Consider the following 27,139-nt stretch of genomic DNA (forward strand, 5'->3'; position numbering starts at 1 on the left):
ACGCGAACTTTTGGGAAAAAAATCAATCGGACTAACACAATTTATATCAACATTTCTTATGGATAGTTACCTATCAAGCTACATATCTATTTTCTTACTTCATAACATACTGGCTAATCAGGGACTGCCAGACATTTTATCAACTTTCTATACGCAGGGGATGTTTCAAAAATCTATTTTTTTTTTCAATTGGTTGGTTGTTCTCTATAACCCGGCTGACGTATAAAATCGGTTGCAGCTGGATTTACTGTGTCAGTATACCGTAGGTAAACTTGAAATCTAATTTTAAATTTTCATTACTGCTAGAATTGTTTCTTACTATTAAATGATGTATCTTTTAATTCATTTTCCAAGCGCTCTTGACTTTAAGACAAGTAGTTATGTTTACGTTTGTCTGTTCTATTCTTGCGCAAGCCTAATCATTATGGGTAAACATTGCTAATGACATACATTGGGTTTAGTAACCTTCATCAGAGACAATGCAGTATACATGATTGATGATGCTTTAACTTCTGTTTTATTACTACCAATGGGTGTCCCTTCGTTAATATTCTAAGGATAACTTTATTTAATGTTTTATGTAAGTATATAGGTATATAACATTCTCCGTTAATTTCTCTCGGTAAAAGGTTTATTTTAGTGACTTTATGTTTATTTACCATTTGTTTATATTTCATATCTCTTCCTATTAATGTTTTTCCTTGCAGAACAATGCGTCCAGAACACTAGGTTTATGTCTGTCTCTCATCAGGACGAAGTAACAGCTAACGTCTATGAAATGCTGGTCACCTAATACGCAAGACAAGTTCATCAATTGCATCAAGTGAATTCGAAATCATTCAAAATGTTGATATACGGCTGTGATATATTGGGGGAAAAACAGACGTTGATATTTCTGATTTTGAAAACCCTGACTTCGAGGCACGGACGGTGCACTAATCAAATATTCTCTTTCACTGTCATTTTGTGTTCCTTTTTATATCAAATGGCATATCAACACTTTATGCCTTTAGTCCTAGAAATAGGGAACAACTGTAAGGTGTAGTTTATTTTATTTCTTAATTCTGTATCTTACTCACAATTTAAAGGGAAAGGTGCTAAAACCATGTTTTGTTGTACGAGTACATTCTCTAGTTGATGATGTGGACGATTTTATCGCATTCATTAAAACTAATGACCATAGATGTTGATAGGACCGTTAAACAATGTTAACCGGCGACTGTAAATCTAATATTATATTTTGTTTACTTTAGAAATAAATCGCGCTTCATTTGTGGAAAAGTATAAAGTACATGTATTGGTCAAAGGCAAAAGAATCCATTTAAAAGAATCTACCGTAAATTTGAATACTTTTTTTTCCAAGAATTGCAGTTCATAGCTTAACAATATCAATACAATGTGGAAGGGGAAAACAAGCTGAAAGCTGATATTAATTCCTGTCCACTATTACAAGTCACGGCAATTCACATGGACGTATATATACACACATCATTGATGAGATAAACAAATAATGAAAATAATAATAAAAAAGTACAATATGATACATAATTGGATAAAAAATATTAAGTTTAACACATTAACACTAAGTTTTTACTTAGTAAGGCATATTGATGTTCTTATGAAAAGATAGAAACAAATAGAATACAATGTTTCCTCAGTGGTGTATAGAAAAACTCAAAGCACATAATCCTCCTTAAAATATATTGCAATGATGATACTAAACGGAAATAAATATTTCAGCGCTCTCCCGATCATTTAGACTGTGATAATCCCATAGGACGTGTACATTTTCCTGTATATTGTATTTTAATATTATAATATGTATATATATATATATGTATATTGTATTAGAATCAATTCAGATAAATGCTGCTGTCTATTGCGTTTATAATTATTACACGTAAATAAAAAATGAAACTTATCCTCTATCAGAAAAAACACAGGTGAAGCGAGGATAATCAGTAAGGATTTTGTGAAATAAGTGTTGATTTAGTAAGCTGCATTTAAGTCTCTATCATGGAGTATTATACCTTGAGTCCATTATCCGACGATATTTCTCTGATATTGAATGGTAAAACGAATTTATACTGTAATTGTGTTTGTGTGCTGATTGATGTAAGGTATTGGGTTTTTTTTATTGTATGACTGATTATCGGACTAGCAATCATTAGTTAAGTGACATGTTGTTTGCCATTTTATGATATTCATCAATATGTGATTTTGTATAACGTCCCCATTTAGTTTCTCTGTATTGAAATATTCGTTAATTTGGAATCCACTGTAACAATTATCGCTGCCTCCAGCGGTACATGTTCTGGTTTCCCACTTAGATAGGTATGTTTATTGTCCCAGACGACGTCGGCATATTACAAAGTAGGTCTAATAAATAATATATACACTTTGAATGTTAGTTTTCTTAAACCAAAACGACGTTTTGAAGCAGACTCTCTGATTTATAAGAACATGACATTAAAGATTTGATGGACCACACATACCCAGATGCCCGCGACAGAAATAATAACTAATACTCATATATATATATATCAACATTGTCGGGTTCAAAGTGTTATGACTAATTAGTAAATTTTCTGTTATGTTTTGGTTAGAAGTTACCAGCCATTTATAAGCCGCTTCTTGAATATAAACTAAATCACTTACATACGTTAAGCTACACTGGGGTCGCCAACTATCATGTAAAGATTGGATCATCTACAGAAAATTTAACGTTACATCTAAATCAACAACACTAATGTCGTTTATGTAAACAGGAAATAACAAAGGCCCAAGTACTGGAACCTGAGGAACACCCGCCGTAATATCGTTGAGGTTTGAAGATTAAAACTACCATTTACTTACTCTTTTCAAATAAATTAAATTAAATATACTTTATGATTGTATCAGATAGATCCACCAGTTTTAGTATATTAACCTCTGATGCCAAACCCTGTCTCAATCTTTACTTATATCACAGAATACAACACGAACTTCTTTAGCAGAATCTATTACTTTCAAAAATCATTTGGTTTTATTGTAAATATTTGATTCACAGCAGAGTCACCAAGAGCAAATCCAGACATATGTCGGTGAAAAAATGTAGTTTTTTTCTCTCAGGAAATTGTATACATATCTAAAAATACAGAATTTCATTAGCTTACCGACAGTAAAAAAATGCTATAATTTAAAAAACTTTAAAAAAAAATCATAATAATAAAAGAGCTATTAATTGTTTCCGTTCCCGATAGACCCCTAGTTAATGTAAGCATTCCTAAAACATCACAACCATCAGTTTTAAGAGATTTTCAGTGATATGTATACCTGGACAAAAAACAAAATCGTCGGTGTATTATATTAAACAAAGTAAACGTTTTATCTAATCTTTTTGTACGCTTTAAATCATTTATCAAATGTATTATTACTTACATGTAAACGTAGTTCTATAATGTTACTTTTATTTACAGGCGTTACAGTCGTTTATTCGACTATCAATTCTATTCTCCACGGTTACATATATATCTATTGATGTTAATTGTAACATGTAAATATTATTATTTCATTTCATATTGATGCGATGTCTACCAGTTCCGAAAATCTATATTTGCCTTTGTATGTACATAAGAAAGGAAATTAATATACGCTCTAAGCTTATTTTTTGCCATCCCATATGAGATATATGTATGTGTTTTGAGTATTTTGAGTATTGAATACAATATTGTTCAAACTAAAATCGTCGGTCTTTGAACAATAGGTCAAACTTGCAAAAATAGACTTAACTACCTCCAGTGCAATCTTCTGCTCGCCTCAGTTCTGCAAGACATATTGTTGCAATGTTCTGTATTTCATATTAAGTCATTGACGTGTCATAGGATTAGTTATACTATGGCAGCAAGATATGATTGTTTTAATATGATACATAATCTGTAGACAGGTATATTCTACTTGTTACGATTAATATTTTTTTAATATTTTTTATTTTTGGTGTATTTTCACAATATGTTTTTGTGTCCATTCCGGAAATGAAGTTATACTATAATGCTTTGACTTTCCAACTTACCGAACTATGTTAATTAAATTTTAATCCAAAGGTATGCCTATTTCAGAGTTTACAATCCTTCTAATAAATATTTTATTTACACAAAAATTCAGTACCATACACTTAAGTTTTTTTTATCGATGTGCGAGCTCGTGTATCAAAGTATCAATATGTGAGCTCGTGTATCAAAGTATTAATGTGTGGGCTCGTGTATCAAAGTATTAATGTGTGAGCTCGTGTATCAAAGTATCAATGTGTGAGCTCGTGTATCAAAGTATTAATGTGTGAGCTCGTGTATCAAAGTATTAATGTGTGGGCTCGTGTATCAAAGTATTAATGTGTGGGCTCGTGTATCAAAGTATTAATGTGTGGGCTCGTGTATCAAAGTATTAATGTGTGAGCTCGTGTATCAAAGTATTAATGTGTGAGCTCGTGTATCAAAGTATCAATGTGTGAGCTCGTGTATCAAAGTATTAATGTGTGGGCTCGTGTATCAAAGTATTAATGTGTGGGCTCGTGTATCAAAGTATTAATGTGTGAGCTCGTGTATCAAAGTATTAATGTGTGGGCTCCTGTATCAAAGTATTAATGTATGAGCTCGTGTATCAAAGTATTAATGTGAGAGCTCGTGTATCAAAGTATCAATGTGTGGGCTCGTGTATCAAAGTATTAATGTGTGAGCTCGTGTATCAAAGTATCAATATGTGAGCTCGTGTATCAAAGTATTAATGTGTGAGCTCGTGTATCAAAGTATTAATGTGTGAGCTCGTGTATCAAAGTATTAATGTGTGAGCTCGTGTATCAAAGTATTAATGTGTGGGCTCATGTATCAAAGTATTAATGTGTGGGCTCGTGTATCAAAGTATTAATGTGTGGGCTCGTGTATCAAAGTATTAATGTGTGGGCTCGTGTATCAAAGTATCAATGTGTGAGCTCGTGTATCAAAGTATTAATGTGTGGGCTCGTGTAGCAAAGTATTAATGTGTGAGCTCGTGTATCAAAGTATCAATGTGTGGGTTCGTGTATCAAAGTATCAATGTGTGGGCTCGTGTATCAAAGTATTAATGTGTGGGCTCGTGTATCAAAGTATCAATGTGTGGGCTCGTGTATCAAAGTATCAATGTGTGGGCTCGTGTATCAAAGTATCAATGTGTGGGCTCGTGTATCAAAGTAATAATGTGAGCTCGTGTATCAAAGTATCAATGTGTGAGCTCGTGTATCAAAGTATTAATGTGTGGGCTCGTGTATCAAAGTATTAATGTGTGGGCTCGTGTATCAAAGTATTAATGTGTGAGCTCGTGTATCAAAGTATTAATGTGTGGGCTCCTGTATCAAAGTATTAATGTATGAGCTCGTGTATCAAAGTATTAATGTGAGAGCTCGTGTATCAAAGTATCAATGTGTGGGCTCGTGTATCAAAGTATTAATGTGTGAGCTCGTGTATCAAAGTATCAATATGTGAGCTCGTGTATCAAAGTATTAATGTGTGAGCTCGTGTATCAGAGTATTAATGTGTGAGCTCGTGTATCAAAGTATTAATGTGTGAGCTCGTGTATCAAAGTATTAATGTGTGGGCTCATGTATCAAAGTATTAATGTGTGGGCTCGTGTATCAAAGTATTAATGTGTGGGCTCGTGTATCAAAGTATTAATGTGTGGGCTCGTGTATCAAAGTATCAATGTGTGAGCTCGTGTATCAAAGTATTAATGTGTGGGCTCGTGTAGCAAAGTATCAATGTGTGAGCTCGTGTATCAAAGTATTAATGTGTGGGCTCGTGTATCAAAGTATTAATGTGTGGGCTCGTGTATCAAAGTATTAATGTGTGGGCTCGTGTATCAAAGTATTAATGTGTGGGCTCGTGTATCAAAGTATTAATGTGTGGGCTCGTGTATCAAAGTATCAATGTGTGGGCTCGTGTATCAAAGTAATAATGTGAGCTCGTGTATCAAAGTATCAATGTGTGAGCTCGTGTATCAAAGTATTAATGTGTGGGCTCGTGTATCAAAGTATTAATGTGTGGGCTCGTGTATCAAAGTATTAATGTGTGAGCTCGTGTATCAAAGTATTAATGTGTGGGCTCCTATATCAAAGTATTAATGTATGAGCTCGTGTATCAAAGTATTAATGTGAGAGCTCGTGTATCAAAGTATCAATGTGTGGGCTCGTGTATCAAAGTATTAATGTGTGAGCTCGTGTATCAAAGTATCAATATGTGAGCTCGTGTATCAAAGTATTAATGTGTGAGCTCGTGTATCAAAGTATTAATGTGTGAGCTCGTGTATCAAAGTATTAATGTGTGAGCTCGTGTATCAAAGTATTAATGTGTGGGCTCGTGTATCAAAGTATTAATGTGTGGGCTCGTGTATCAAAGTATTAATGTGTGAGCTCGTGTATCAAAGTATTAATGTGTGGGCTCGTGTAGCAAAGTATTAATGTGTGAGCTCGTGTATCAAAGTATCAATGTGTGGGTTCGTGTATCAAAGTATCAATGTGTGGGCTCGTGTATCAAAGTATTAATGTGTGGGCTCGTGTATCAAAGTATCAATGTGTGGGCTCGTGTATCAAAGTATCAATGTGTGGGCTCGTGTATCAAAGTATCAATGTGTGGGCTCGTGTATCAAAGTAATAATGTGAGCTCGTGTATCAAAGTATTAATGTGTGAGCTCGTGTATCAAAGTATTAATGTGTGGGCTCGTACATCAAAGTATTAATGTGTGGGCTCGTGTATCAAAGTATTAATGTGTGGGCTCGTGTATCAAAGTATTAATGTGTGAGCTCGTGTATCAAAGTATCAATATGTGAGCTCGTGTATCAAAGTATTAATGTGTGGGCTCGTGTATCAAAGTATTAATGTGTGAGCTCGTGTATCAAAGTATCAATGTGTGAGCTCGTGTATCAAAGTATTAATGTGTGAGCTCGTGTATCAAAGTATTAATGTGTGGGCTCGTGTATCAAAGTATTAATGTGTGGGCTCGTGTATCAAAGTATTAATGTGTGGGCTCGTGTATCAAAGTATTAATGTGTGAGCTCGTGTATCAAAGTATTAATGTGTGAGCTCGTGTATCAAAGTATCAATGTGTGAGCTCGTGTATCAAAGTATTAATGTGTGGGCTCGTGTATCAAAGTATTAATGTGTGGGCTCGTGTATCAAAGTATTAATGTGTGAGCTCGTGTATCAAAGTATTAATGTGTGGGCTCCTGTATCAAAGTATTAATGTATGAGCTCGTGTATCAAAGTATTAATGTGAGAGCTCGTGTATCAAAGTATCAATGTGTGGGCTCGTGTATCAAAGTATTAATGTGTGAGCTCGTGTATCAAAGTATCAATATGTGAGATCGTGTATCAAAGTATTAATGTGTGAGCTCGTGTATCAAAGTATTAATGTGTGAGCTCGTGTATCAAAGTATTAATGTGTGAGCTCGTGTATCAAAGTATTAATGTGTGGGCTCATGTATCAAAGTATTAATGTGTGGGCTCGTGTATCAAAGTATCAATGTGTGGGCTCGTGTAGCAAAGTATTAATGTGTGAGCTCGTGTATCAAAGTATCAATGTGTGGGTTCGTGTATCAAAGTATCAATGTGTGAGCTCGGGTATCAAAGTATTAATGTGTGGGCTCGTGTATCAAAGTATCAATGTGTGGGCTCGTGTATCAAAGTATCAATGTGTGGGCTCGTGTATCAAAGTATCAATGTGTGGGCTCGTGTATCAAATTAATAATGTGAGCTCGTGTATCAAAGTATTAATGTGTGAGCTCGTGTATCAAAGTATTAATGTGTGGGCTCGTACATCAAAGTATTAATGTGTGGGCTCGTGTATCAAAGTATTAATGTGTGGGCTCGTGTATCAAAGTATTAATGTGTGAGCTCGTGTATCAAAGTATTAATGTGTGAGCTCGTGTATCAAAGTATCAATGTGTGGGCTCGTGTATCAAAGTATTAATGTGTGGGCTCGTGTATCAAAGTATTAATATGTGGGCTCGTGTATCAAAGTATCAATGTGTGGGCTCGTGTATCAAAGTATCAATGTGTGGGCTCGTGTATCAAAGTATCAATGTGTGGGCTCGTGTATCAAAGTATTAATGTGTGGGCTCGTGTATCAAAGTATTAATGTGTGAGCTCGTGTATCAAAGTATTAATGTGTGGGCTCGTGTATCAAAGTATCAATGTGTGAGCTTGTGTATCAAAGTATCAATGTGTGGGCTCGTGTATCAAAGTATCAATGTGTGAGCTCGTGTATCAAAGTATTAATGTGTGAGCTCGTGTATCAAAGTATCAATGTGTGAGCTCGTGTATCAAAGTATTAATGTGTGAGCTCGTGTATCAAAGTATTAATGTGTGGGCTCGTGTATCAAAGTATTAATGTGTGAGCTCGTGTATCAAAGTATCAATGTGTGAGCTCGTGTATCAAAGTATTAATGTGTGGGCTCGTGTATCAAAGTATTAATGTGTGGGCTCGTGTATCAAAGTATTAATGTGTGAGCTCGTGTATCAAAGTATTAATGTGTGGGCTCGTGTATCAAAGTATTAATGTGTGAGCTCGTGTATCAAAGTAATAATGTGTGGGCTCGTGTATCAAAGTTTTAATGTGTGAGCTCGTGTATCAAAGTATTAATGTGTGAGCTCGTGTATCAAAGTATTAATGTGTGAGCTCGTGTATCAAAGTATTAATGTGTGGGCTCGTGTATCAAAGTATCAATGTGTGGGCTCGTGTATCAAAGTATCAATGTGTGGGCTCGTGTATCAAAGTATTAAAGTGTGAACTCGTGTATCAAAGTATCAATGTGTGGGCTCGTGTATCAAAGTATTAATGTGTGAGCTCGTGTATCAAAGTATCAATGTGTGGGCTCGTGTATCAAAGTATCAATGTGTGGGCTCGTGTATCAAAGTATTAATGTGTGGGCTCGTGTATCAAAGTATTAATGTGTGAGCTCGTGTATCAAAGTATCAATGTGTGGGCTCGTGTATCAAAGTATTAATGTGTGGGCTCGTGTATCAAAGTATTAATGTGTGAGCTCGTGTATCAAAGTATTAATGTGTGGGCTCGTGTATCAAAGTATTAATGTGTGAGCTCGTGTATCAAAGTATTAATGTGTGAGCTCGTGTATCAAAGTATTAATGTGTGAGCTCGTGTATCAAAGTATTAATGTGTGGGCTCGTGTATCAAAGTATTAATGTGTGAGCTCGTGTATCAAAGTATCAATGTGTGGGCTCGTGTATCAAAGTATTAATGTGTGGGCTCGTGTATCAAAGTATTAATGTGTGGGCTCGTGTATCAAAGTAATAATGTGTGGGCTCGTGTATCAAAGTAATAATGTGTGGGCTCGTGTATCAAAGTATTAATGTGTGAGCTCGTGTATCAAAGTATTAATGTGTGGGCTCGTGTATCAAAGTATTAATGTGTGAGCTCGTGTATCAAAGTATTAATGTGTGAGCTCGTGTATCAAAGTATTAATGTGTGAGCTCGTGTATCAAAGTATTAATGTGTGAGCTCGTGTATCAAAGTATTAATGTGTGGGCTCGTGTATCAAAGTATTAATGTGTGAGCTCGTGTATCAAAGTATTAATGTGTGGGCTCGTGTATCAAAGTATCAATGCTTGAGCTCGTGTATCAAAGTATTAATGTGTGTGCTCGTGTATCAAAGTATTAATGTGTGGGCTCGTGTATCAAAGTATTACTGTGTGAGCTCGTGTATCAAAGTATTAATGTGTGGGCTCGTGTATCAAAGTATTAATGTATGAGCTCGTGTATCAAAGTATTAATGTGTGGGCTCGTGTATCAAAGTATTAATGTGTGAGCTCGTGTATCAAAGTAATAATGTTTGGGCTCGTGTATCAAAGTAATAATGTTTGGGCTCGTGTATCAAAGTATTAATGTGTGAGCTCGTGTATCAAAGTATCAATGTGTGGGCTCGTGTATCAAAATATCAATGTGTGGGCTCGTGTATCAAAGTATTAATGTGTGGGCTCGTGTATCAAAGTATTAATGTGTGGGCTCGTGTATCAAAGTATTAATGTGTGGGCTCGTGTATCAAAGTATTAATGTGTGAGCTCGTTTATCAAAGTATTAATGTGTGAGCTCGTGTATCAAAGTATTAATGTGTGGGCTCGTGTATCAAAGTATTAATGTGTGAGCTCGTGTATCAAAGTATCAATGTGTGGGCTCGTGTATCAAAGTATTAATTTGTGGGCTCGTGTATCAAAGTATTAATGTGTGGGCTCGTGTATCAAAGTAATAATGTGTGGGCTCGTGTATCAAAGTAATAATGTGTGGGCTCGTGTATCAAAGTATGAATGTGTGAGCTCGTGTATCAAAGTATTAATGTGTGAGCTCGTGTATCAAAGTATCAATGTGTGGGCTCGTGTATCAAAAGTATCAATGTGTGGGCTCGTGTATCAAAGTATTAATGTGTGGTCTCGTGTATCAAAGTATTAATGTGTGGGCTCGTGTATCAAAGTAATAATGTTTGGGCTCGTGTATCAAAGTATTAATGTGTGAGCTCGTGTATCAAAGTATCAATGTGTGGGCTCGTGTATCAAAGTATCAATGTGTGGGCTCGTGTATCAAAGTATTAATGTGTGGGCTCGTGTATCAAAGTATTAATGTGTGAGCTCGTGTATCAAAGTATTAATGTGTGGGCTCGTGTATCAAAGTATTAATGTGTGAGCTCGTGTATCAAAGTATTAATGTGTGAGCTCGTGTATCAAAGTATTAATGTGTGGGCTCGTGTATCAAAGTATTAATGTGTGAGCTCGTGTATCAAAGTATTAATGTGTGGGCTCGTGTATCAAAGTATTAATGTGTGAGCTCGTGTATCAAAGTATTAATGTGTGGGCTCGTGTATCAAAGTATTAATGTGTGAGCTCGTGTATCAAAGTATTAATGTGTGTGCTCGTGTATCAAAGTATTAATGTGTGGGCTCGTGTATCAAAGTATTACTGTGTGAGCTCGTGTATCAAAGTATTAATGTGTGGGCTCGTGTATCAAAGTATTAATGTATGAGCTCGTGTATCAAAGTATTAATGTGTGGGCTCGTGTATCAAAGTATTAATGTGTGAGCTCGTGTATCAAAGTAATAATGTTTGGGCTCGTGTATCAAAGTAATAATGTGTGGGCTCGTGTATCAAAGTATTAATGTGTGAGCTCGTGTATCAAAGTATCAATGTGTGGGCTCGTGTATCAAAATATCAATGTGTGGGCTCGTGTATCAAAGTATTAATGTGTGGGCTCGTGTATCAAAGTATTAATGTGTGGGCTCGTGTATCAAAGTATTAATGTGTGGGCTCGTGTATCAAAGTATTAATGTGTGAGCTCGTTTATCAAAGTATTAATGTGTGAGCTCGTGTATCAAAGTATTAATGTGTGGGCTCGTGTATCAAAGTATTAATATGTGAGCTCGTGTATCAAAGTATCAATGTGTGGGCTCGTGTATCAAAGTATTAATTTGTAGGCTCGTGTATCAAAGTATTAATGTGTGGGCTCGTGTATCAAAGTAATAATGTGTGGGCTCGTGTATCAAAGTAATAATGTGTGGGCTCGTGTATCAAAGTATGAATGTGTGAGCTCGTGTATCAAAGTATTAATGTGTGGGCTCGTGTATCAAAGTATTAATGTGTGAGCTCGTGTATCAAAGTATTAATGTGTGGGCTCGTGTATCAAAGTATTAATGTGTGAGCTCGTGTATCAAAGTATTAATGTGTGAGTTCGTGTATCAAAGTATTAATGTGTGAGCTCGTGTATCAAAGTATTAATGTGTTGGCTCGTGTATCAAAGTATTAATGTGTGAGCTCGTGTATCAAAGTATTAATGTGTGGGCTAGTGTATCAAAGTATCAATGTGTGGGCTCGTGTATCAAAGTATTAATGTGTGGGCTCGTGTATCAAAGTATTAATGTGTGGGCTCGTGTATCAAAGTAATAATGTGTGGGCTCGTGTATCAAAGTATTAATGTGTGAGCTCGTGTATCAAAGTATTAATGTGTGGGCTCGTGTATCAAAGTATTAATGTGTGAGCTCGTGTATCAAAGTATTAATGTGTGAGCTCGTGTATCAAAGTATTAATGTGAGCTCGTGTATCAAAGTATTAATGTGTGAGCTCGTGTATCAAAGTATCAATGTGTGAGCTCGTGTATCAAAGTATTAATGTGTGAGCTCGTGTATCAGAGTATCAATGTGTGAGCTCGTGTATCAAAGTATTAATGTGTGAGCTCGTGTATCAAAGTATCAATGTGGCAGCTCGTGTATCAAAGTATTAATGTGTGAGCTCGTGTATCAAAGTATTAATGTGTGGGCTCGTGTATCAAAGTATTAATGTGTGAGCTCGTGTATCAAAATTGAAGTTAAAACGGTATTTCAGATAAGTGTTTTGTACTGTTAATGAAATTACTATCAAAATCGTAATATCATTTCTGTGGTCAATTCGGACAATCAAATTGTGTGCCTAAACAAAAGAGCATTTATCACGTTATGGTTACAGTACAGGTTCATACAGCAATGACCCGGAAGCATTTTGAGACAGACATTATGCAGGCATGATATGCATGAACATTCGCTTTTAGCTACATGATCAGAACGGATAGGCATACTGCCAAGCCACAGTTCAAATCTGTTCCGACGCAGTTTGAAAAATTGTCAGTGTACCTAGTTAAATCTGTATTGGACTTCTTCAAATTACAAACTGTAAATATGGTATGTTTACATGGTGAATCATTATTTAGGGGTACGATTTCCATAACACCATACATAGATAAGTATGTATAGTTAAAATCTTTTAAAACGAAATCCTACATAAGCGTATCAAATCGCACTAACGACATACTATTTTAAAATTATCAACCCTTAATTACGAGTTATTATCTCGAGTTTGTGTCTGAACATTTTGACTTATGGCTGAAAATTTCGAGTTATTATCTCAAAAATTTGACTTACTATCTCTATCTCAAAGTTTCCAATTGATAACTTTAAATTCGAAACACGTTTACATGAAAAAAAGGTTGCAATGTACAAAAATAGAAACTCAAATACAGACAGACATACAACGAATACACAATGATAATCAAAGTCAGAAATCAATCAAGATTAAATAAGCATATTGTAATATATCAGTACACTCAATAGTTAGTATAACACGCATTAAAAGACATTGAATTGATATGCTTTTTCTCATATTTTGGCGAGTTCAGACATTTTTACAAGATTACATTGCTTTTGAGTAATGGAAAGTCCTGGGTTGAGTTATAGAGCAAGTGTTAAAGGTAATGTTTCAATATTGGTGTTTTTCATTGTTTCGAGTAATGAACGGGGCATAGGAACGAATAGATCATGCGACTCACATTTGTTTGCGATATTATATATTCCACTCTCGTTAGCTGAGTTTTAAAAGTTACAAAAGCCACTTGTGTAATCTCTATAAATGAATCTACTTCCTCATGGACTTTTCGACTGATATAACAATTTCGTACCGTACGTTCTATAGTACAGTAGAGTGTTTGTTTCCGACAGAATATGCTTAAACCGGATACCAAACAATGTTTTAATACTGATATTGGAACATTCATGAAATTAGAGTGCAGTGTTTATTTTATGAGTGGTTTTATAATGACCGTAAACAGGACTCAAGGAGAATTGATCGACGAACAATGGTATTTCCCTAATATATCTAATCCCATACTCTCACATAAACAACTGTGGGTTTTAAGCATGTGAAGTAAATAAAAAAAATGAATATTCTGACTTTATACTTCAAAAGTTAATCTGATCCGAAAGGTCATGATGACCTATATACATCATGGCTCGTTAATTGTCGTTATTGTGCGTCGTTCAGCCACGGCGTCCGTTAAACATTTGTAACATGAGTTAAAATTCTTAACTCCCTAACACAGTCAAATGACATTTTTGACCCAGTTGTTTAAAATGTGATTAGCATAAGCACTTGATCAGTGAAACTATTATTTCTCTCTCAACCAAAACGTGTTAATTCACGGTAGCTAGATAGAAGGAAATTGGAAAGTGCTAGAGTTTTCTAACATAAAGTGAAACTAAAGTTAAATTTGCAACCAACAATGATGTGGTTCTTCAAAATGAATCTCCCCCTGTCCTTCTCCTCTGATCCCTGCATCTTTTGCCATACCAGCTGCTGCAATTTGAAAAATGATAGGTGAAATGTTTGCCATTCTAAGGTATTTCCCTCCACTACAATTTAGGAACCAAGGAACCAAATGATTCCCCATAGAAGATAATATCAATACTAACAATTGTCCTGCTATAGATGGCTTTTTCAACTCTGGTCCACTAACCCTAATTTTGAAGAATGTCGCCTCACACACCTGTAAATAAAATATTTAAACATTCTACCAATTTGAACCTTTTTTATTTTGTGGTCAGCATCTCGTATTGACTTCAGCACGAAATATTCACCTAAATATACAACAAATTACACACTTGATGAACTACCCCTGACAAAAACAGACTGTATTTATATATATATACATTTACATGTATTGCCCAGCCCACACATACAACTTTGGAAACTTCTCTTACCTGTAGGACCCGACGCATCACTAATAAGTCTTCTGCCAAAATGGGGAAAACCCACAATATATTTTTAATTTTGTTTTGAGGTCCCTATAGAATCTTGCACACTTTTTCAAATTTACTTTTTCTGGAACAATATTGAATCATAGGTTAGGATACCAAAAGGGGAAGTGGCTTACTGGACGTCTTGGGCTGGTAGGTCAAGTCTTCTACTGGTACTGGAGATGGAGTTTCCTACGAGAAAGACATGAGAATTGAAATGTAAATTTAAATATCTTAATAAACTTTGAAATTATACTGATGAAGTTTAGTTTTATTTAAGTATAGATATTGTACTACTGAAAAATATAAACACACATATATATATATCTAATAGATTGATGATCGGGGGAGATAACTCCATGTCATCTTATCCACTCCCTTATTTCCTGACTTATTGTTAAAAAAACAAAAGATCTTAAGCACCCATTTAGACAAAAGAGTAAAAACACAGATACAGAACACCGAACCGGGGTAGTGACAACAGAACCACCAGACACACTACCAAACACCGAACCGGGGTAGTGACAACAGAACCACCAGACACACTACCAAACACCGAACCGGGGTAGTGACAACAGAACCACCAGACACACCACCAAACACCGAACCGGGGTAGTGACAACAGAACCACTAGACACACCACCAAACACCGAACCGGGGTAGTGACAACAGAACCACTAGACACACCACCAAACACCGAACCGGGGAAGTGACAACAGAATCACCAGACACACTACCAAACACCGAACCGGGGTAGTGACAACAGAACCACTAGACACACCACCAAACACCGAATCGGGGTAGTGACAACAGAACCACTAGACACACCACCAAACACCGAACCGGGGTAGTGACAACAGAACCACTAGACACACCACCAAACACCGAACCTGGATGGTGACAACAGAACCACCAAACGCCAAACTGGGGTAGTGATAACAGAACCACTAGACACACCACCAAACACCGAACCGGGGTAGTGACAACAGAACCACTAGACACACCACCAAACAACGAACCGGGGTAGTGACAACAGAATCACCAGACACACTACCAAACACCGAACCGGGGTAGTGACAACAGAACCACTAGACACACCACCAAACACCGAACCGGGGAAGTGACAATAGAATCACCAGACACACTACCAAACACCGAACCGGGGTAGTGACAACAGAACCACTAGACACACCACCAAACACCGAACCGGGGTAGTGATAACAGAACTACGAGACACACTACCAAACACCGAACCGGGGTAGTGACAACAGAATCACCAGACACACCACCAAATACCGAACCGGGGAAGTGACAACAGAATCACCAGACACACTATCAAACACCGAACCGGGGTAGTGACAACAGAACCACTAGACACACCACCAAACACCGAACCGGGGTAGTGACAACAGAACCACTAGATACACCACCAAACACCGAACCTGGATGGTGACAACAGAACCACCAAACACCAAACTGGGGTAGTGACAACAGAGCTACCAGACATACATGTACCACCAAACAACGAACCGGGGTAGTGACAACAGAATCACCAGACACACTACCAAACACCGAACCGGGGTAGTGACAACAGAACCACTAGACACACCACCAAACACCGAACCGGGGAAGTGACAATAGAATCACCAGACACACTACCAAACACCGAACCGGGGTAGTGACAACAGAACCACTAGACACACCACCAAACACCGAACCGGGGTAGTGACAACAGAATCACCAGACACACCACCAAACACCGAACCGGGGTAGTGATAACAGAACTACCAGACACACTACCAAACACCGAACCGGGGTAGTGACAACAGAACCACTAGACACACTATCAAACACCGAACCGGGGTAGTGACAACAGAACCACTAGACACACCACCAAACACCGAACCGGGGAAGTGACAACAAAATCACCAGACACACTACCAAACACCGAACCGGGGTAGTGACAACAGAATCACCAGGCACACTACCAAACACCGAACCGGGGTAGTGACAACAGAACCACTAGACACACTACCGAACACCGAACCGGGGTAGTGACAACAGAATCACCAGGCACACTACCAAACACCGAACCGGGGTAGTGACAACAGAACCACCAGACACACTACCGAACACCGAACCGGGGTAGTGACAACAGAATCACCAGACACACTACCAAACACCGAACCGGGGTAGTGACAACAGAACCACTAGACACACCACCAAACACCGAACCGGGGAAGTGACAACAGAATCACCAGACACACTACCAAACACCGAACCGGGGTAGTGACAACAGAACCACTAGCCACACTACCAAACACCGAACCGGGGTAGTGACAACATAACCACCAGACACACTACCAAACACCGAACCTGGATGGTGACAACAGAACCACCAAACACCAAACCGGGGTAGTGACAACAGCACCACCAAACACCAAACCGGCGTAGTGACAACAGAACCACTAGCCACACCACCAAACACCGAACCTGGATGGTGACAACAGAACCACCAAACGCCAAACTGGGGTAGTGACAACAGAGCTACCAGACATACATGTACCACCAAACACCGAACCCGGGTAGTGAAAACATAACCACTAGACATATCACCAAACACCGAACCGGGATAATGACAACATAACCACCAGACACCATCAAACACCGAACCGGGGTAGTGACAACATAACCAACAGACATACCACCAAACACCGAATCGGGGTAGTGACAACAGAACCACTAGACACACCACCAAACACCGAACCTGGATGGTGACAACAGAACCACCAAACGCCAAACTGGGGTAGTGACAACAGAGCTACCAGACATACATGTACCACCAAACACCGAACCCGGGTAGTGAAAACATAACCACTAGACATATCACCAAACACCGAACCGGGATAATGACAACATAACCACCAGACACCATCAAACACCGAACCGACACTTGGTTTGGTTGGTTTATTTTGTTTAACGTCCTATTAACAGCTAAGGTCATTTAAGGACGGCCTCCCGTGCGTGCGACATGCATGCGTGTGATGAGTGCGTATGTGTGTTTTGGGAGGCTGCGATATGTTCGTGTTAAGTCTCCTTGTGATAGGCCGGATTTTTTGCCGATTTTTAGTGCTACCTCACTGAAGCATACTGCCGAAGATACCCAGCAGCACACCCCACCCGGTCACATTATACTGACAACGGGCGAACCAATCGTCCCACTCCTTGTATGCTGAGCGCTAAGCAGGAGCAGCAACTACCATTTTTAAAGACTGGTATGTCTCGGCTAGGGGACAGAACCCACAGCCTTCCCCACAGCGGCGAACTCTCAACTAAAGGCCAAAAGTGAGGCATTGCCAAGGGAGACATTAGGAAGAAGAAAGTTGTTTAGAAAGAAAAGATAAGATCCCAAATTTAGTCGCCTCTTACGATCATGCAATGAGGGCAGCAGGTACAATTCTTACGCCCTACCTGCAGGGCAGCCACCAGACACCACCAAACACCGAACAGAGACAGTGACAACATAACCACCAGGCATACCACAAAGCATCGAACCGGGGTAGTGACAACATAACCACCAGGCATACCACCGGGATACCGAACCACGCTTTATACCGCTACCATTGAAATATGAAATATATTTCCGTATCCACCCAGGTCTATGGCACCATCCAAACTCTACAAGGGTCCATATTTTTATTATAAAATCCACCTTAATCCAATTTCCTATCTAAATTATGACAAAAATATCTCCATAAGCAAAACCTCAGCCGAAAATGAACAGGAAGGTCCCATCATCTGGTGTCCATGGACGCGGAATGGCGTAAAATGTCATATCAGGTAGGTCCCTATAGGAACCACGGAACCAAATGATTTCCCATAGACGATGATTTTAATGTTTAACACCATCCTGCTAAAATAGAATTTTCTACACTTGTTCACTATTCCTCATTTTGAAGAATGTCATCTCACACACCTGTAAATAGAACAATTTAAAAAACAATAGAATTTTTATATATGAGGGCCACCATCTTCTATTAAATTCAGCATAAAAAATAACCTAAATTTACATGATATAACACACTTAACAACCTCCCCAACAAAACAGACTGGAAAAATATCCTTTATATATCTAACATCTACATTTGTTGCCCAGCCGACACATACAACTTTGGAAACTTCTCTCAGCTAAATATATCCAATCAGGTGGCCCCGATGCATTCACCTCCCTATTAGATCTTCATATCTTCTGCAATAACGAGGAGAACCCACAATCTATTTTTAATCAATTTCGTTTTGCATGTGCTGGTTTAAAATAGCTTAGAAGTTATATTAGCATTTTCTGAGAAATTTAGTTAAACACAAAACTTAATAGGTGATATATCTCCGACAGTGGACAAAAGCATCTGTATGATATTCCACAAATGATGGTTATGTTGATATGTCTACTATGCAATCTAAAACACAAGTTTGGTTAAAATTGGGCTGGCATTCTTTGAGCAGCGTATCGAAACGCACAATTTTATTGTGAAACGTTGACGTTGTCGCGGGAAATGTAACATCATAGTCTCGCCGTCGCCGACTTTTTATAGTAGGAGAACACAATTCTATAAGAAAGAGGACGCATATACTTAGCAATTTCCTGAAGTTCACTCGACCGGGAAGGTAGTGCTCTAGATTTAATATACAACTCACATTTGTTTTGTTCTTCCCTGTTCCTGTTTAATCGTCCTTAAAACCAGCAATGGCGAAACGAAGAGTGGTGCTAGGTAGAGATGTTTGCTTGTTTCTGTTTTTTATGTTCAACACAGTCATATCTGAAGGTAAGTAATTACATGTATACATAGTTACAGGTTATTGTTAATGCATGCAATTATGATAGTAATTTACTTATTGTTTAAACGTTTTGTACATAACACGAACCAGATAACATGACCTTTCAATGTTGAATTGGAGACGTTGGAGTTGGTGATTTGTCAGTGCCACGCGGAAGATATTTTTCTATCCCCAATCATCACATGGTGGACTACGCAAATCGCTATTCGTCCGTGGTTTATCTTCTTTGTCCGTCCTTATTTTAGCTATATCTTGAAAAGTACTTTCAGAATGGTGCCCGCACAATTTTAAACATTTCGACAGTTGAAGTTTGTTTTTGCTGTTTTTTGAAAAGAACTAGAAGAATGTTACTCAGACTCGATGTTATGGTTTTCATTGGTACTCAGTTGTGCCTAACCAATTTCAAGTCTGATTGAGAAAACTATATGGCAGACGTACAGGTGACCATCTTGAATTTTGGCAGTGTGAGTTCATTATAGCTATATCTCGAGACGTATTAGAAAGATATTTCTCAAACTTCAAATGAACATTTAGGTTTCCTTGGTCCTTAGCTATGCCTGTAGTCTGATTAGAAAAACAAAATGATCTACAGGTGATACTCCTCATAGATTTGATATTTGTGACTTATTATCCCTACAATATTTTGCATAAAGTTCTGAATGGATCCTTCTCATAGATTTCACATACAATGGTTTTCTTTTGATCGTATCATACTCAATTTTGCGACTGGTCGGTTAGCAAAGGCCAACATGTTGCCACCTTTTTTTTCTTTATTTTACTCCTGAAATTAGTTGTCACTCTTTCTCATTAAGTTTTTCCCAAATCTCTCTCAGATTTCATATACATTTATTTACCTCACATTATCAAATTTTGAAATTTAAAGAAAAAGGGGAATGAAAAGTAGAGAAAAGATCAGTCGTACATAGAACCAATAAAGATCATACAATGGTGGTCGCAAAATTCTTTTAGGAGTTCTTGTTATGAAGTGTTTTCTCAAATGTTGGTTTAAAATAAAAGGTACGTTTTTGAATGAGATCCATTCAAAGAAGTGATGGGGCGAGATGTCTAAGAATGGAAAATTTTGTTTGCCAGAAAGATAACAAAGAAAATGTACCATGTGTCCTATCATTTTATATCATCTATAATGTTTTAGATTTTTGTTTATGTAAAACAATTAAATTCTCATTTACAGACTATTAGGACGGTTTCAATTTTAATTTCAAACCACTTTTACCGTACCACAACTGCGGGATATCATGTAAGGCCTATATAGGTCCTCACCAAAATTAATAACAAGTATCTACATTTACATATTCTGAAGCAGGTAACCATTACGAAATATCCTATATATAGATATTCTAATAAAACAAGTAAATTGTTTTTTTGCAACACGTAGCTTTGTTCCTAAGTTCAGTCATAATCTATAAATGATTTTCTGATAACAATTGTGTCCATTATGCATGTCTTGTACATTACAGAGCTAGCTCGTCGATATAAACTAACAAAATGAGATCAGTCCTTGGGCACACGAATCTATATAGTCAGAGAATTGTAGGACTTAAAAATAACATCCTTGGGTACCTCCTTCAATATAAGGCTTACAACCTATTAATCAGCCCTTTTATTTTACGATTTGAATTTTTTTCAGGATAAAGAGTTTTAATTGTTTAGTTGATATGTTCTTAAACTTTCATATTTTTTTAAGTTATGTTTTTTTGTTTTATTTACCCGACTTTTAAGAAAGTTTAAGATCTCGTGTCAAAAGTATTTATCTTCACCAGGCTATTTAAGATATTATAGATATAAATAAATTATTTCAACTTGCCGACATCAATTTTCTCAAAAATCGCGTTGGTGTAACTAAATAATAAGACAACTTGTCGCAGAGATTATCTTTAAAAGTCGTTACGGTAACACGAGCTTACGTTACAAAAATTGTAGAAATATGTCACTATGTACAGTACTTACCCTTATAAATCATGGTATATTACAGTAAACATCGCGTTGCACAAGCAAGCTACACAGAGTAGTAATTATGCCGCGATGACTTGGCTGGCGAATGCGGCTGTGGACGGATGTGTGAACACATTCATAGAGTTTTCTTGTTGTACACATACAAAGGTAATAGGTCCGAAGACGGCTTGGTGGCGTGTCGATCTTGAACAGATCAGCACCATCGAAACAATCAGAATTATTTACAGAGGTAAGTTTGTTCTATAGCAAAAGAAAATTCAAAACATCTATATCTATGAATTCATGCTGCCAACCACAAGCTTCCCTATATAAACAGTAAATATTTGTCTTGTGAACACTTCCTTGCTACCTTCCAATTGATAATTCAGTCCTAAGCAGGAAGAACGATATGTTTATTCCAAGCATTGAAATTGCTTTTCATTGTAAAGCAATGGCTTATATGGGTGATAATTTCTAGTGATGGAAGGTATACTATTACTGCGGAAAAAACGTCCCTGCAGGTAGGGCGTAGGAATTGCACCTGCTGTCCCCATTGCATGATCATAAGATGCGACTAAATTTGGGATTTTGGTTTTTTTTTCTCCTTGTCTTCCTTGAGGCTGCCTCAATATTGGCCTTTAGTTGAGCGGTCGCTTTTTTTCTTCTGGTCAGCATCTATTTGCAAATACAGCCGCTTCTCCTGCTTACGGCTCAGCATCTTAGGGGATTTGACGACTGGTTCGCCCGTTGTTAGTACAATGTGACCGGGGTAGTTGGCCTACTGGATGACTTAATCAGTATGCTTAAGTGAGGTAGCACTATAAAGTCTAGGCCTACATCAGATTCGAGGAAATCACGAATATACCGCAGCCTGACAAAACAGAAAGATATCCATATGTAGTATCCAAATTACTATGCTTGTAGATATATGACTTAGACCTAAATTATTATTGACATTCATCATCGTTCGTGCATATGTAGGCATTCACATGAAATTATTTACTTGATGTCTTTTTCTGTTGTTTTTTTTTTCAGGTAATTCTCATCAAAGATTTGCTGGGTACCAACTTTATGTATCCAATACCACCTACACGCCAACAGATGGTGCCATGTGTTATGAGGACACTAGTAGTACTAGAGATGATGTACAGCTAGTGGTGACACATCAGTGCCTGTATGTAGGTCAGTATGTGACCGTGTACAACTATAGAAACAACCCTAAACGGTACAGCTGGTATAGTGATTATGCAATATTAGAGCTTTGTGAGGTTCAAGTATATGGTGAGTGTATGTAATGTTACTTGAATAAATACACTTTAACATTTGTTTTTATCAATTCTATCATATATGAAAGCTCTCAAAAATGTACAAGGCAAATATAATAATTTAATCATTATCTCATAAAACATTTATATTTATTTGCAGTGAAAGCATTCATATATGGTAACAGACAGAGGTCTGCATTGTCTTATTCTTCTTTCAGATATTTGCAAAGGAATGCATGCAAATATCACTGATGACGAAAATTTAACAAGAGATATGTTAATATTGAATAATATTAGATTGTATCTGTGGTAGGGATTTATGAAAATGATATAAGCTTACGACTGGTGTATTCAATCTCATGGTGTATAGTAGAGATGTATAGAAATTTGTAATCAACAAATACAAAACATGTATACTAGTGTCTCTAACTACACGGCACATACTAACGTGTCTTCCCCCAGGATGCCCAGTAGGGAGGTACGGTAATGCTGACTGCAATCAAGTATGTCCGGTGAGCTGTTATGGAGGAAACTGTTACTCCAAAACAGGGATTTGCATTTGTAAGTGGCTATCGATCAACATGTACATTCAATTTATTATGTAGGAAATAATAATGTTATATTAAAGCATATATCAGTGCGGGACATATTTATTATGAGTGCTGTGTATCGGCAACAATGTCACGATACGATATGTATTGCGATACAGACATCGCGATACGATACGTATCGCGTATACGTGTAATTGTCATAAATTGAAACAAATCAAACAATATTTAACGTTCAATCTGAAGTTTTAATGACGCTCATTGAACACATTTTTAACAAAAACAGTAGAATTAAACAAATCTAAATAAATGTCAAATATAAACAGGACTCTTGAGTCTTGTCACTGAAACATTGTCGACTCTGAATGTTATACCTTGGGTCAACAACGTGCAACAAGTTACAACTCACGGAAACATTCATTTCCACTGCCGAAAAGGGCGCAGATCATTTATTATAAACTAGTTATCGATACATCATGTAGCATGTTTGCTATCAGCTTTTAAACATAGTGGTTTTCGGCTTTATTTGTGTTAAACCTGTCCACGGTTTTCGGTTTTCAATACTTGTCTTGCTGGTGGTGTAAAATTGTCAAATGAGGGTGATGCCGATTTAATGCGAATTCAAGTTATTGTGTTCCCGGAATACGTTAACTCCGCCTCCCATTCTGTGAATACGGCAATACTGAATACTCTACTTCGATAGGTAAGTTCCATGTGCCGTGGACCCTTGATTTGTTTCAAGTCAACGAATATCTTTGATTTACAAGTCGGAGGAGGTTTAGTACTAAGATATAGATAGAGAGATAAAGTTAAACGGAATTACACATAGCTGTCAGCGTTAGCCGTTGTCCATATTTATTCGCAATCATCAAGGCGCTCTGCATTGGCGACTTCATACAATCCGGTTACAAGCGTTTTACTGACGGTGCGCTTCGGCGCGCTCGATTCGCTGTATCAAATGTGTTACATGGACCCGCACCCATGCCGGCGATATTACGATACAGGGATGACTGTATCGATGTATCGTATCGCGGCACAAAACGAACAGATATCGATACGTATCGATGTATCGTTACAGCACTATTTATTATACAGTTAAAGTATGTAATTGAGGGATGTAGCAAGTTTCTGCTGTCCCGAGACCATGTATATTTCCCGAGGCGAAGCCAATACAAACTGGAGAAATTATTTCAGCAGATCTTTTTGTAAACCAAAAGCTATGAAACAGTCTTCCATGTGATTGTTCCAACCAACATTTTCATACACTGTAGCAAAGGGGCCAAGTGATAACATGCCTTTTTTTCATTCAAAGCAGGGTACATGATTTCAAATATTTCCCATAACAAAACAAAATTTTCATTGAGGCAGCCATCATCTGCTACATGGGATATACCACCTGAACGTCAGCGTTAAATTTTCTTAACAGCTGATCGCATTCGGCAGACTGACAACTGTCAATCTCCTCAGTTTTTTTGCCCTTGACTCAAAATAATGCACAAAAACTACCACAGACGTCTTCACGTCACTTCACCGGTCGTCTGCAAGAAGGCGGCGCGTTCAGTAACAAGCTACGCTAGTAACTAACGTTGGAAACAAGCTTCGCCCACCTCGCGTCTGATTAGCTCGGCGAAAATACCCGAGGATGCAGGTGTTCGTTGGCTCAGGGGTGCGCTAGTTCTCTAGACTAACGCACAGGACTAGCGCACAGCAAAGCGAGGTTAAACAAAAAGTAGGAAAGTAGTCTATAGTAAATAAAGTAGAGGTATGATAATAGATTGTGTACATAGTGGTGCTTTGCCTTTTTCTTCATGCTAGGAGCATTTTCCCTTTAGCTCGGTCTTTAGAGCTGTGACCGGGAAACCCACGATGGAGGGTTCGCTCCCCGATGGAGGATCACGTTTCGCTTCCCTGTTCGGTGAACACAACCTGTAACTGCATATTGTCCCTCCAGTCTAATTAAAATCTAGATGGCCATGCTCACTACGTTACATGAACATCTAACAACATCCCATGAGGGGTCATGTTCTGATGACCTTTGCGATGTGTGTATTTCACTTTCAGGGCGAATTGGAAATTTGTCGATGTCATCGATGCAAACCATTTCGTACATATAGCTATATGCTTTGTGGGACGAAATGACTTGACGGATTATGCAAGCTATGCATTCTAGTCATGCTAATTTGGACATATAAATTCAGATTCTGAAAGTAGTAATTTGATTCGCTAATCCAAAACATCATCAGAACGTGACCCCTTATGGGATTGTGTTTTTATTGTAATTATTCTATTATCGTCCGTCAACCATTAATTTCAAATAAAACTAAAACATTCATTTTCATTTTTTCCAAGATTGTTCAAAGGGAAAATACAGTAACGTAAGTGAGAATACCTGCTCTTCGAATTGTAAAGACTGTTTATGTGATGTGGATACTAGATTTTGTTTAGGTTTGTACTATTAAGAGATAATTGCACATTTAATTCAAAAAAAGAGACGTTATGGTTCCTTGCGACCTGTGTTTTTATTTAATTTACTCTCGTGTAAAATGTCATTTCCTAATTTTGATTAAGCTTATAATATCAAAGACGTAAGACATTCAACAATAAAATCAGTTTACCTATCATTCACTTCTGGATATTTTCTTCGAATGTATTCCTGGAAAGTTAAGGAATAACTGCGATCAGGTCTTTTTTTCATATTGTGAGGATAGGTTTTGTGCAAAGGACAATGGATATTGTAATGTGGAATGACTGTCAAATCATTTGATAATATTATTTAGAGAATAACCATTCCTGACTAATTATTGCTTCAACATTCTATATTTACGTATGAAAACTAATACCACAGTATTATATGCTATTTATACTGTATACATGTTGGTATCGATAACAATGTAATGAATCTTCCTAATTTGCTTACAGAATGTGTTGATGGGAAGTTCGGCAATACCTGTGATCAAGATTGTTCTGTAAACTGTAATAACAGCGTTTGTGCACAGGAAACCGGGTACTGTACTGGTGAGTAGATGGGTTTCAAGCATCGATTACATCAGGCTACACCAGTAGGACTCATTCAATTGGAAATTTTCGGATTTCTTGTATTGACTATATAAAATTTTGAAGGTATAATCCCTTTAATATCGAGTCTAAAATAAATAAAATTGTTCGTAAACATTGCATGCATATTTTCGTCCATTGCCATTGACATGTCCTTTTTATATTGCTATACAGTATACAGTATATCCTAATAAAAAAAAGTTATCTAAGCAGGCTTACGTGGTTGTAGGATGTATGGATGGGAGTTATGGTGTAACATGTTCCTCAACTTGTCCTGTGACATGTAAAGACTTCGTTTGTGATCAACCAACCGGCCAGTGCTTAGGTAAAGAAGTGCGAAATACTTTTTAAATAATTATGTCATATTACACTGGAATAATGAAATCGAAAGGACCATTCGCACCAAATAAAGGTTAAATGACGAGTGCTTGTTTTTGTAACTTTTGTAAAATAACTGGAGTGAAACAAATGCTATATACGAGCGCTGATTGATATTTTGTTAGCCTTATATTGAAGGATTTGAATTTTGTCAGATATATTCTATCATTTTTCAACATTACCCCCTACAGTATCGGAGGAGAGCCAGGGTGCTTCCATTGTTTCAATTGTTGTTTGGCTTCTGGGGTAAAATAATGGACCCATGTTTCATTCATAGTGACAAATATCTCATTGCAAGATCCTCGGTCATAATTGAATGTACTCTTTGCTGTGAAATGCCAACTCTACTGGCTATATGTCTTTCTGTGACTCGTCTGTCAGTCATAACAATATCATGAACTTTATTGACTATTTCTGGAGTTGCAACATTGACAGGCCTTCCCGGACGGGGTCATCCTCAAGGCGCTGTCGGCCGCGCTTAAATTCCAAAACTCACCTTTTCA

General features: G+C 37.4%; 1 protein-coding gene across 1 annotated transcript in view; it reads left to right on the forward strand.

The window, feature by feature from the left end:
• The window catches only part of LOC117326604 (cell death abnormality protein 1-like), a 47,937-nt gene that overhangs the window by 16,541 nt on the left and 4,257 nt on the right, over window positions 1-27,139 (forward strand). The gene's annotated exons all lie outside the window — the stretch shown is intronic.

The sequence above is a fragment of the Pecten maximus genome, chromosome 4 (assembly GCF_902652985.1).
Source record: "Pecten maximus chromosome 4, xPecMax1.1, whole genome shotgun sequence".
NCBI lineage: Eukaryota > Metazoa > Mollusca > Bivalvia > Pectinida > Pectinidae > Pecten > Pecten maximus.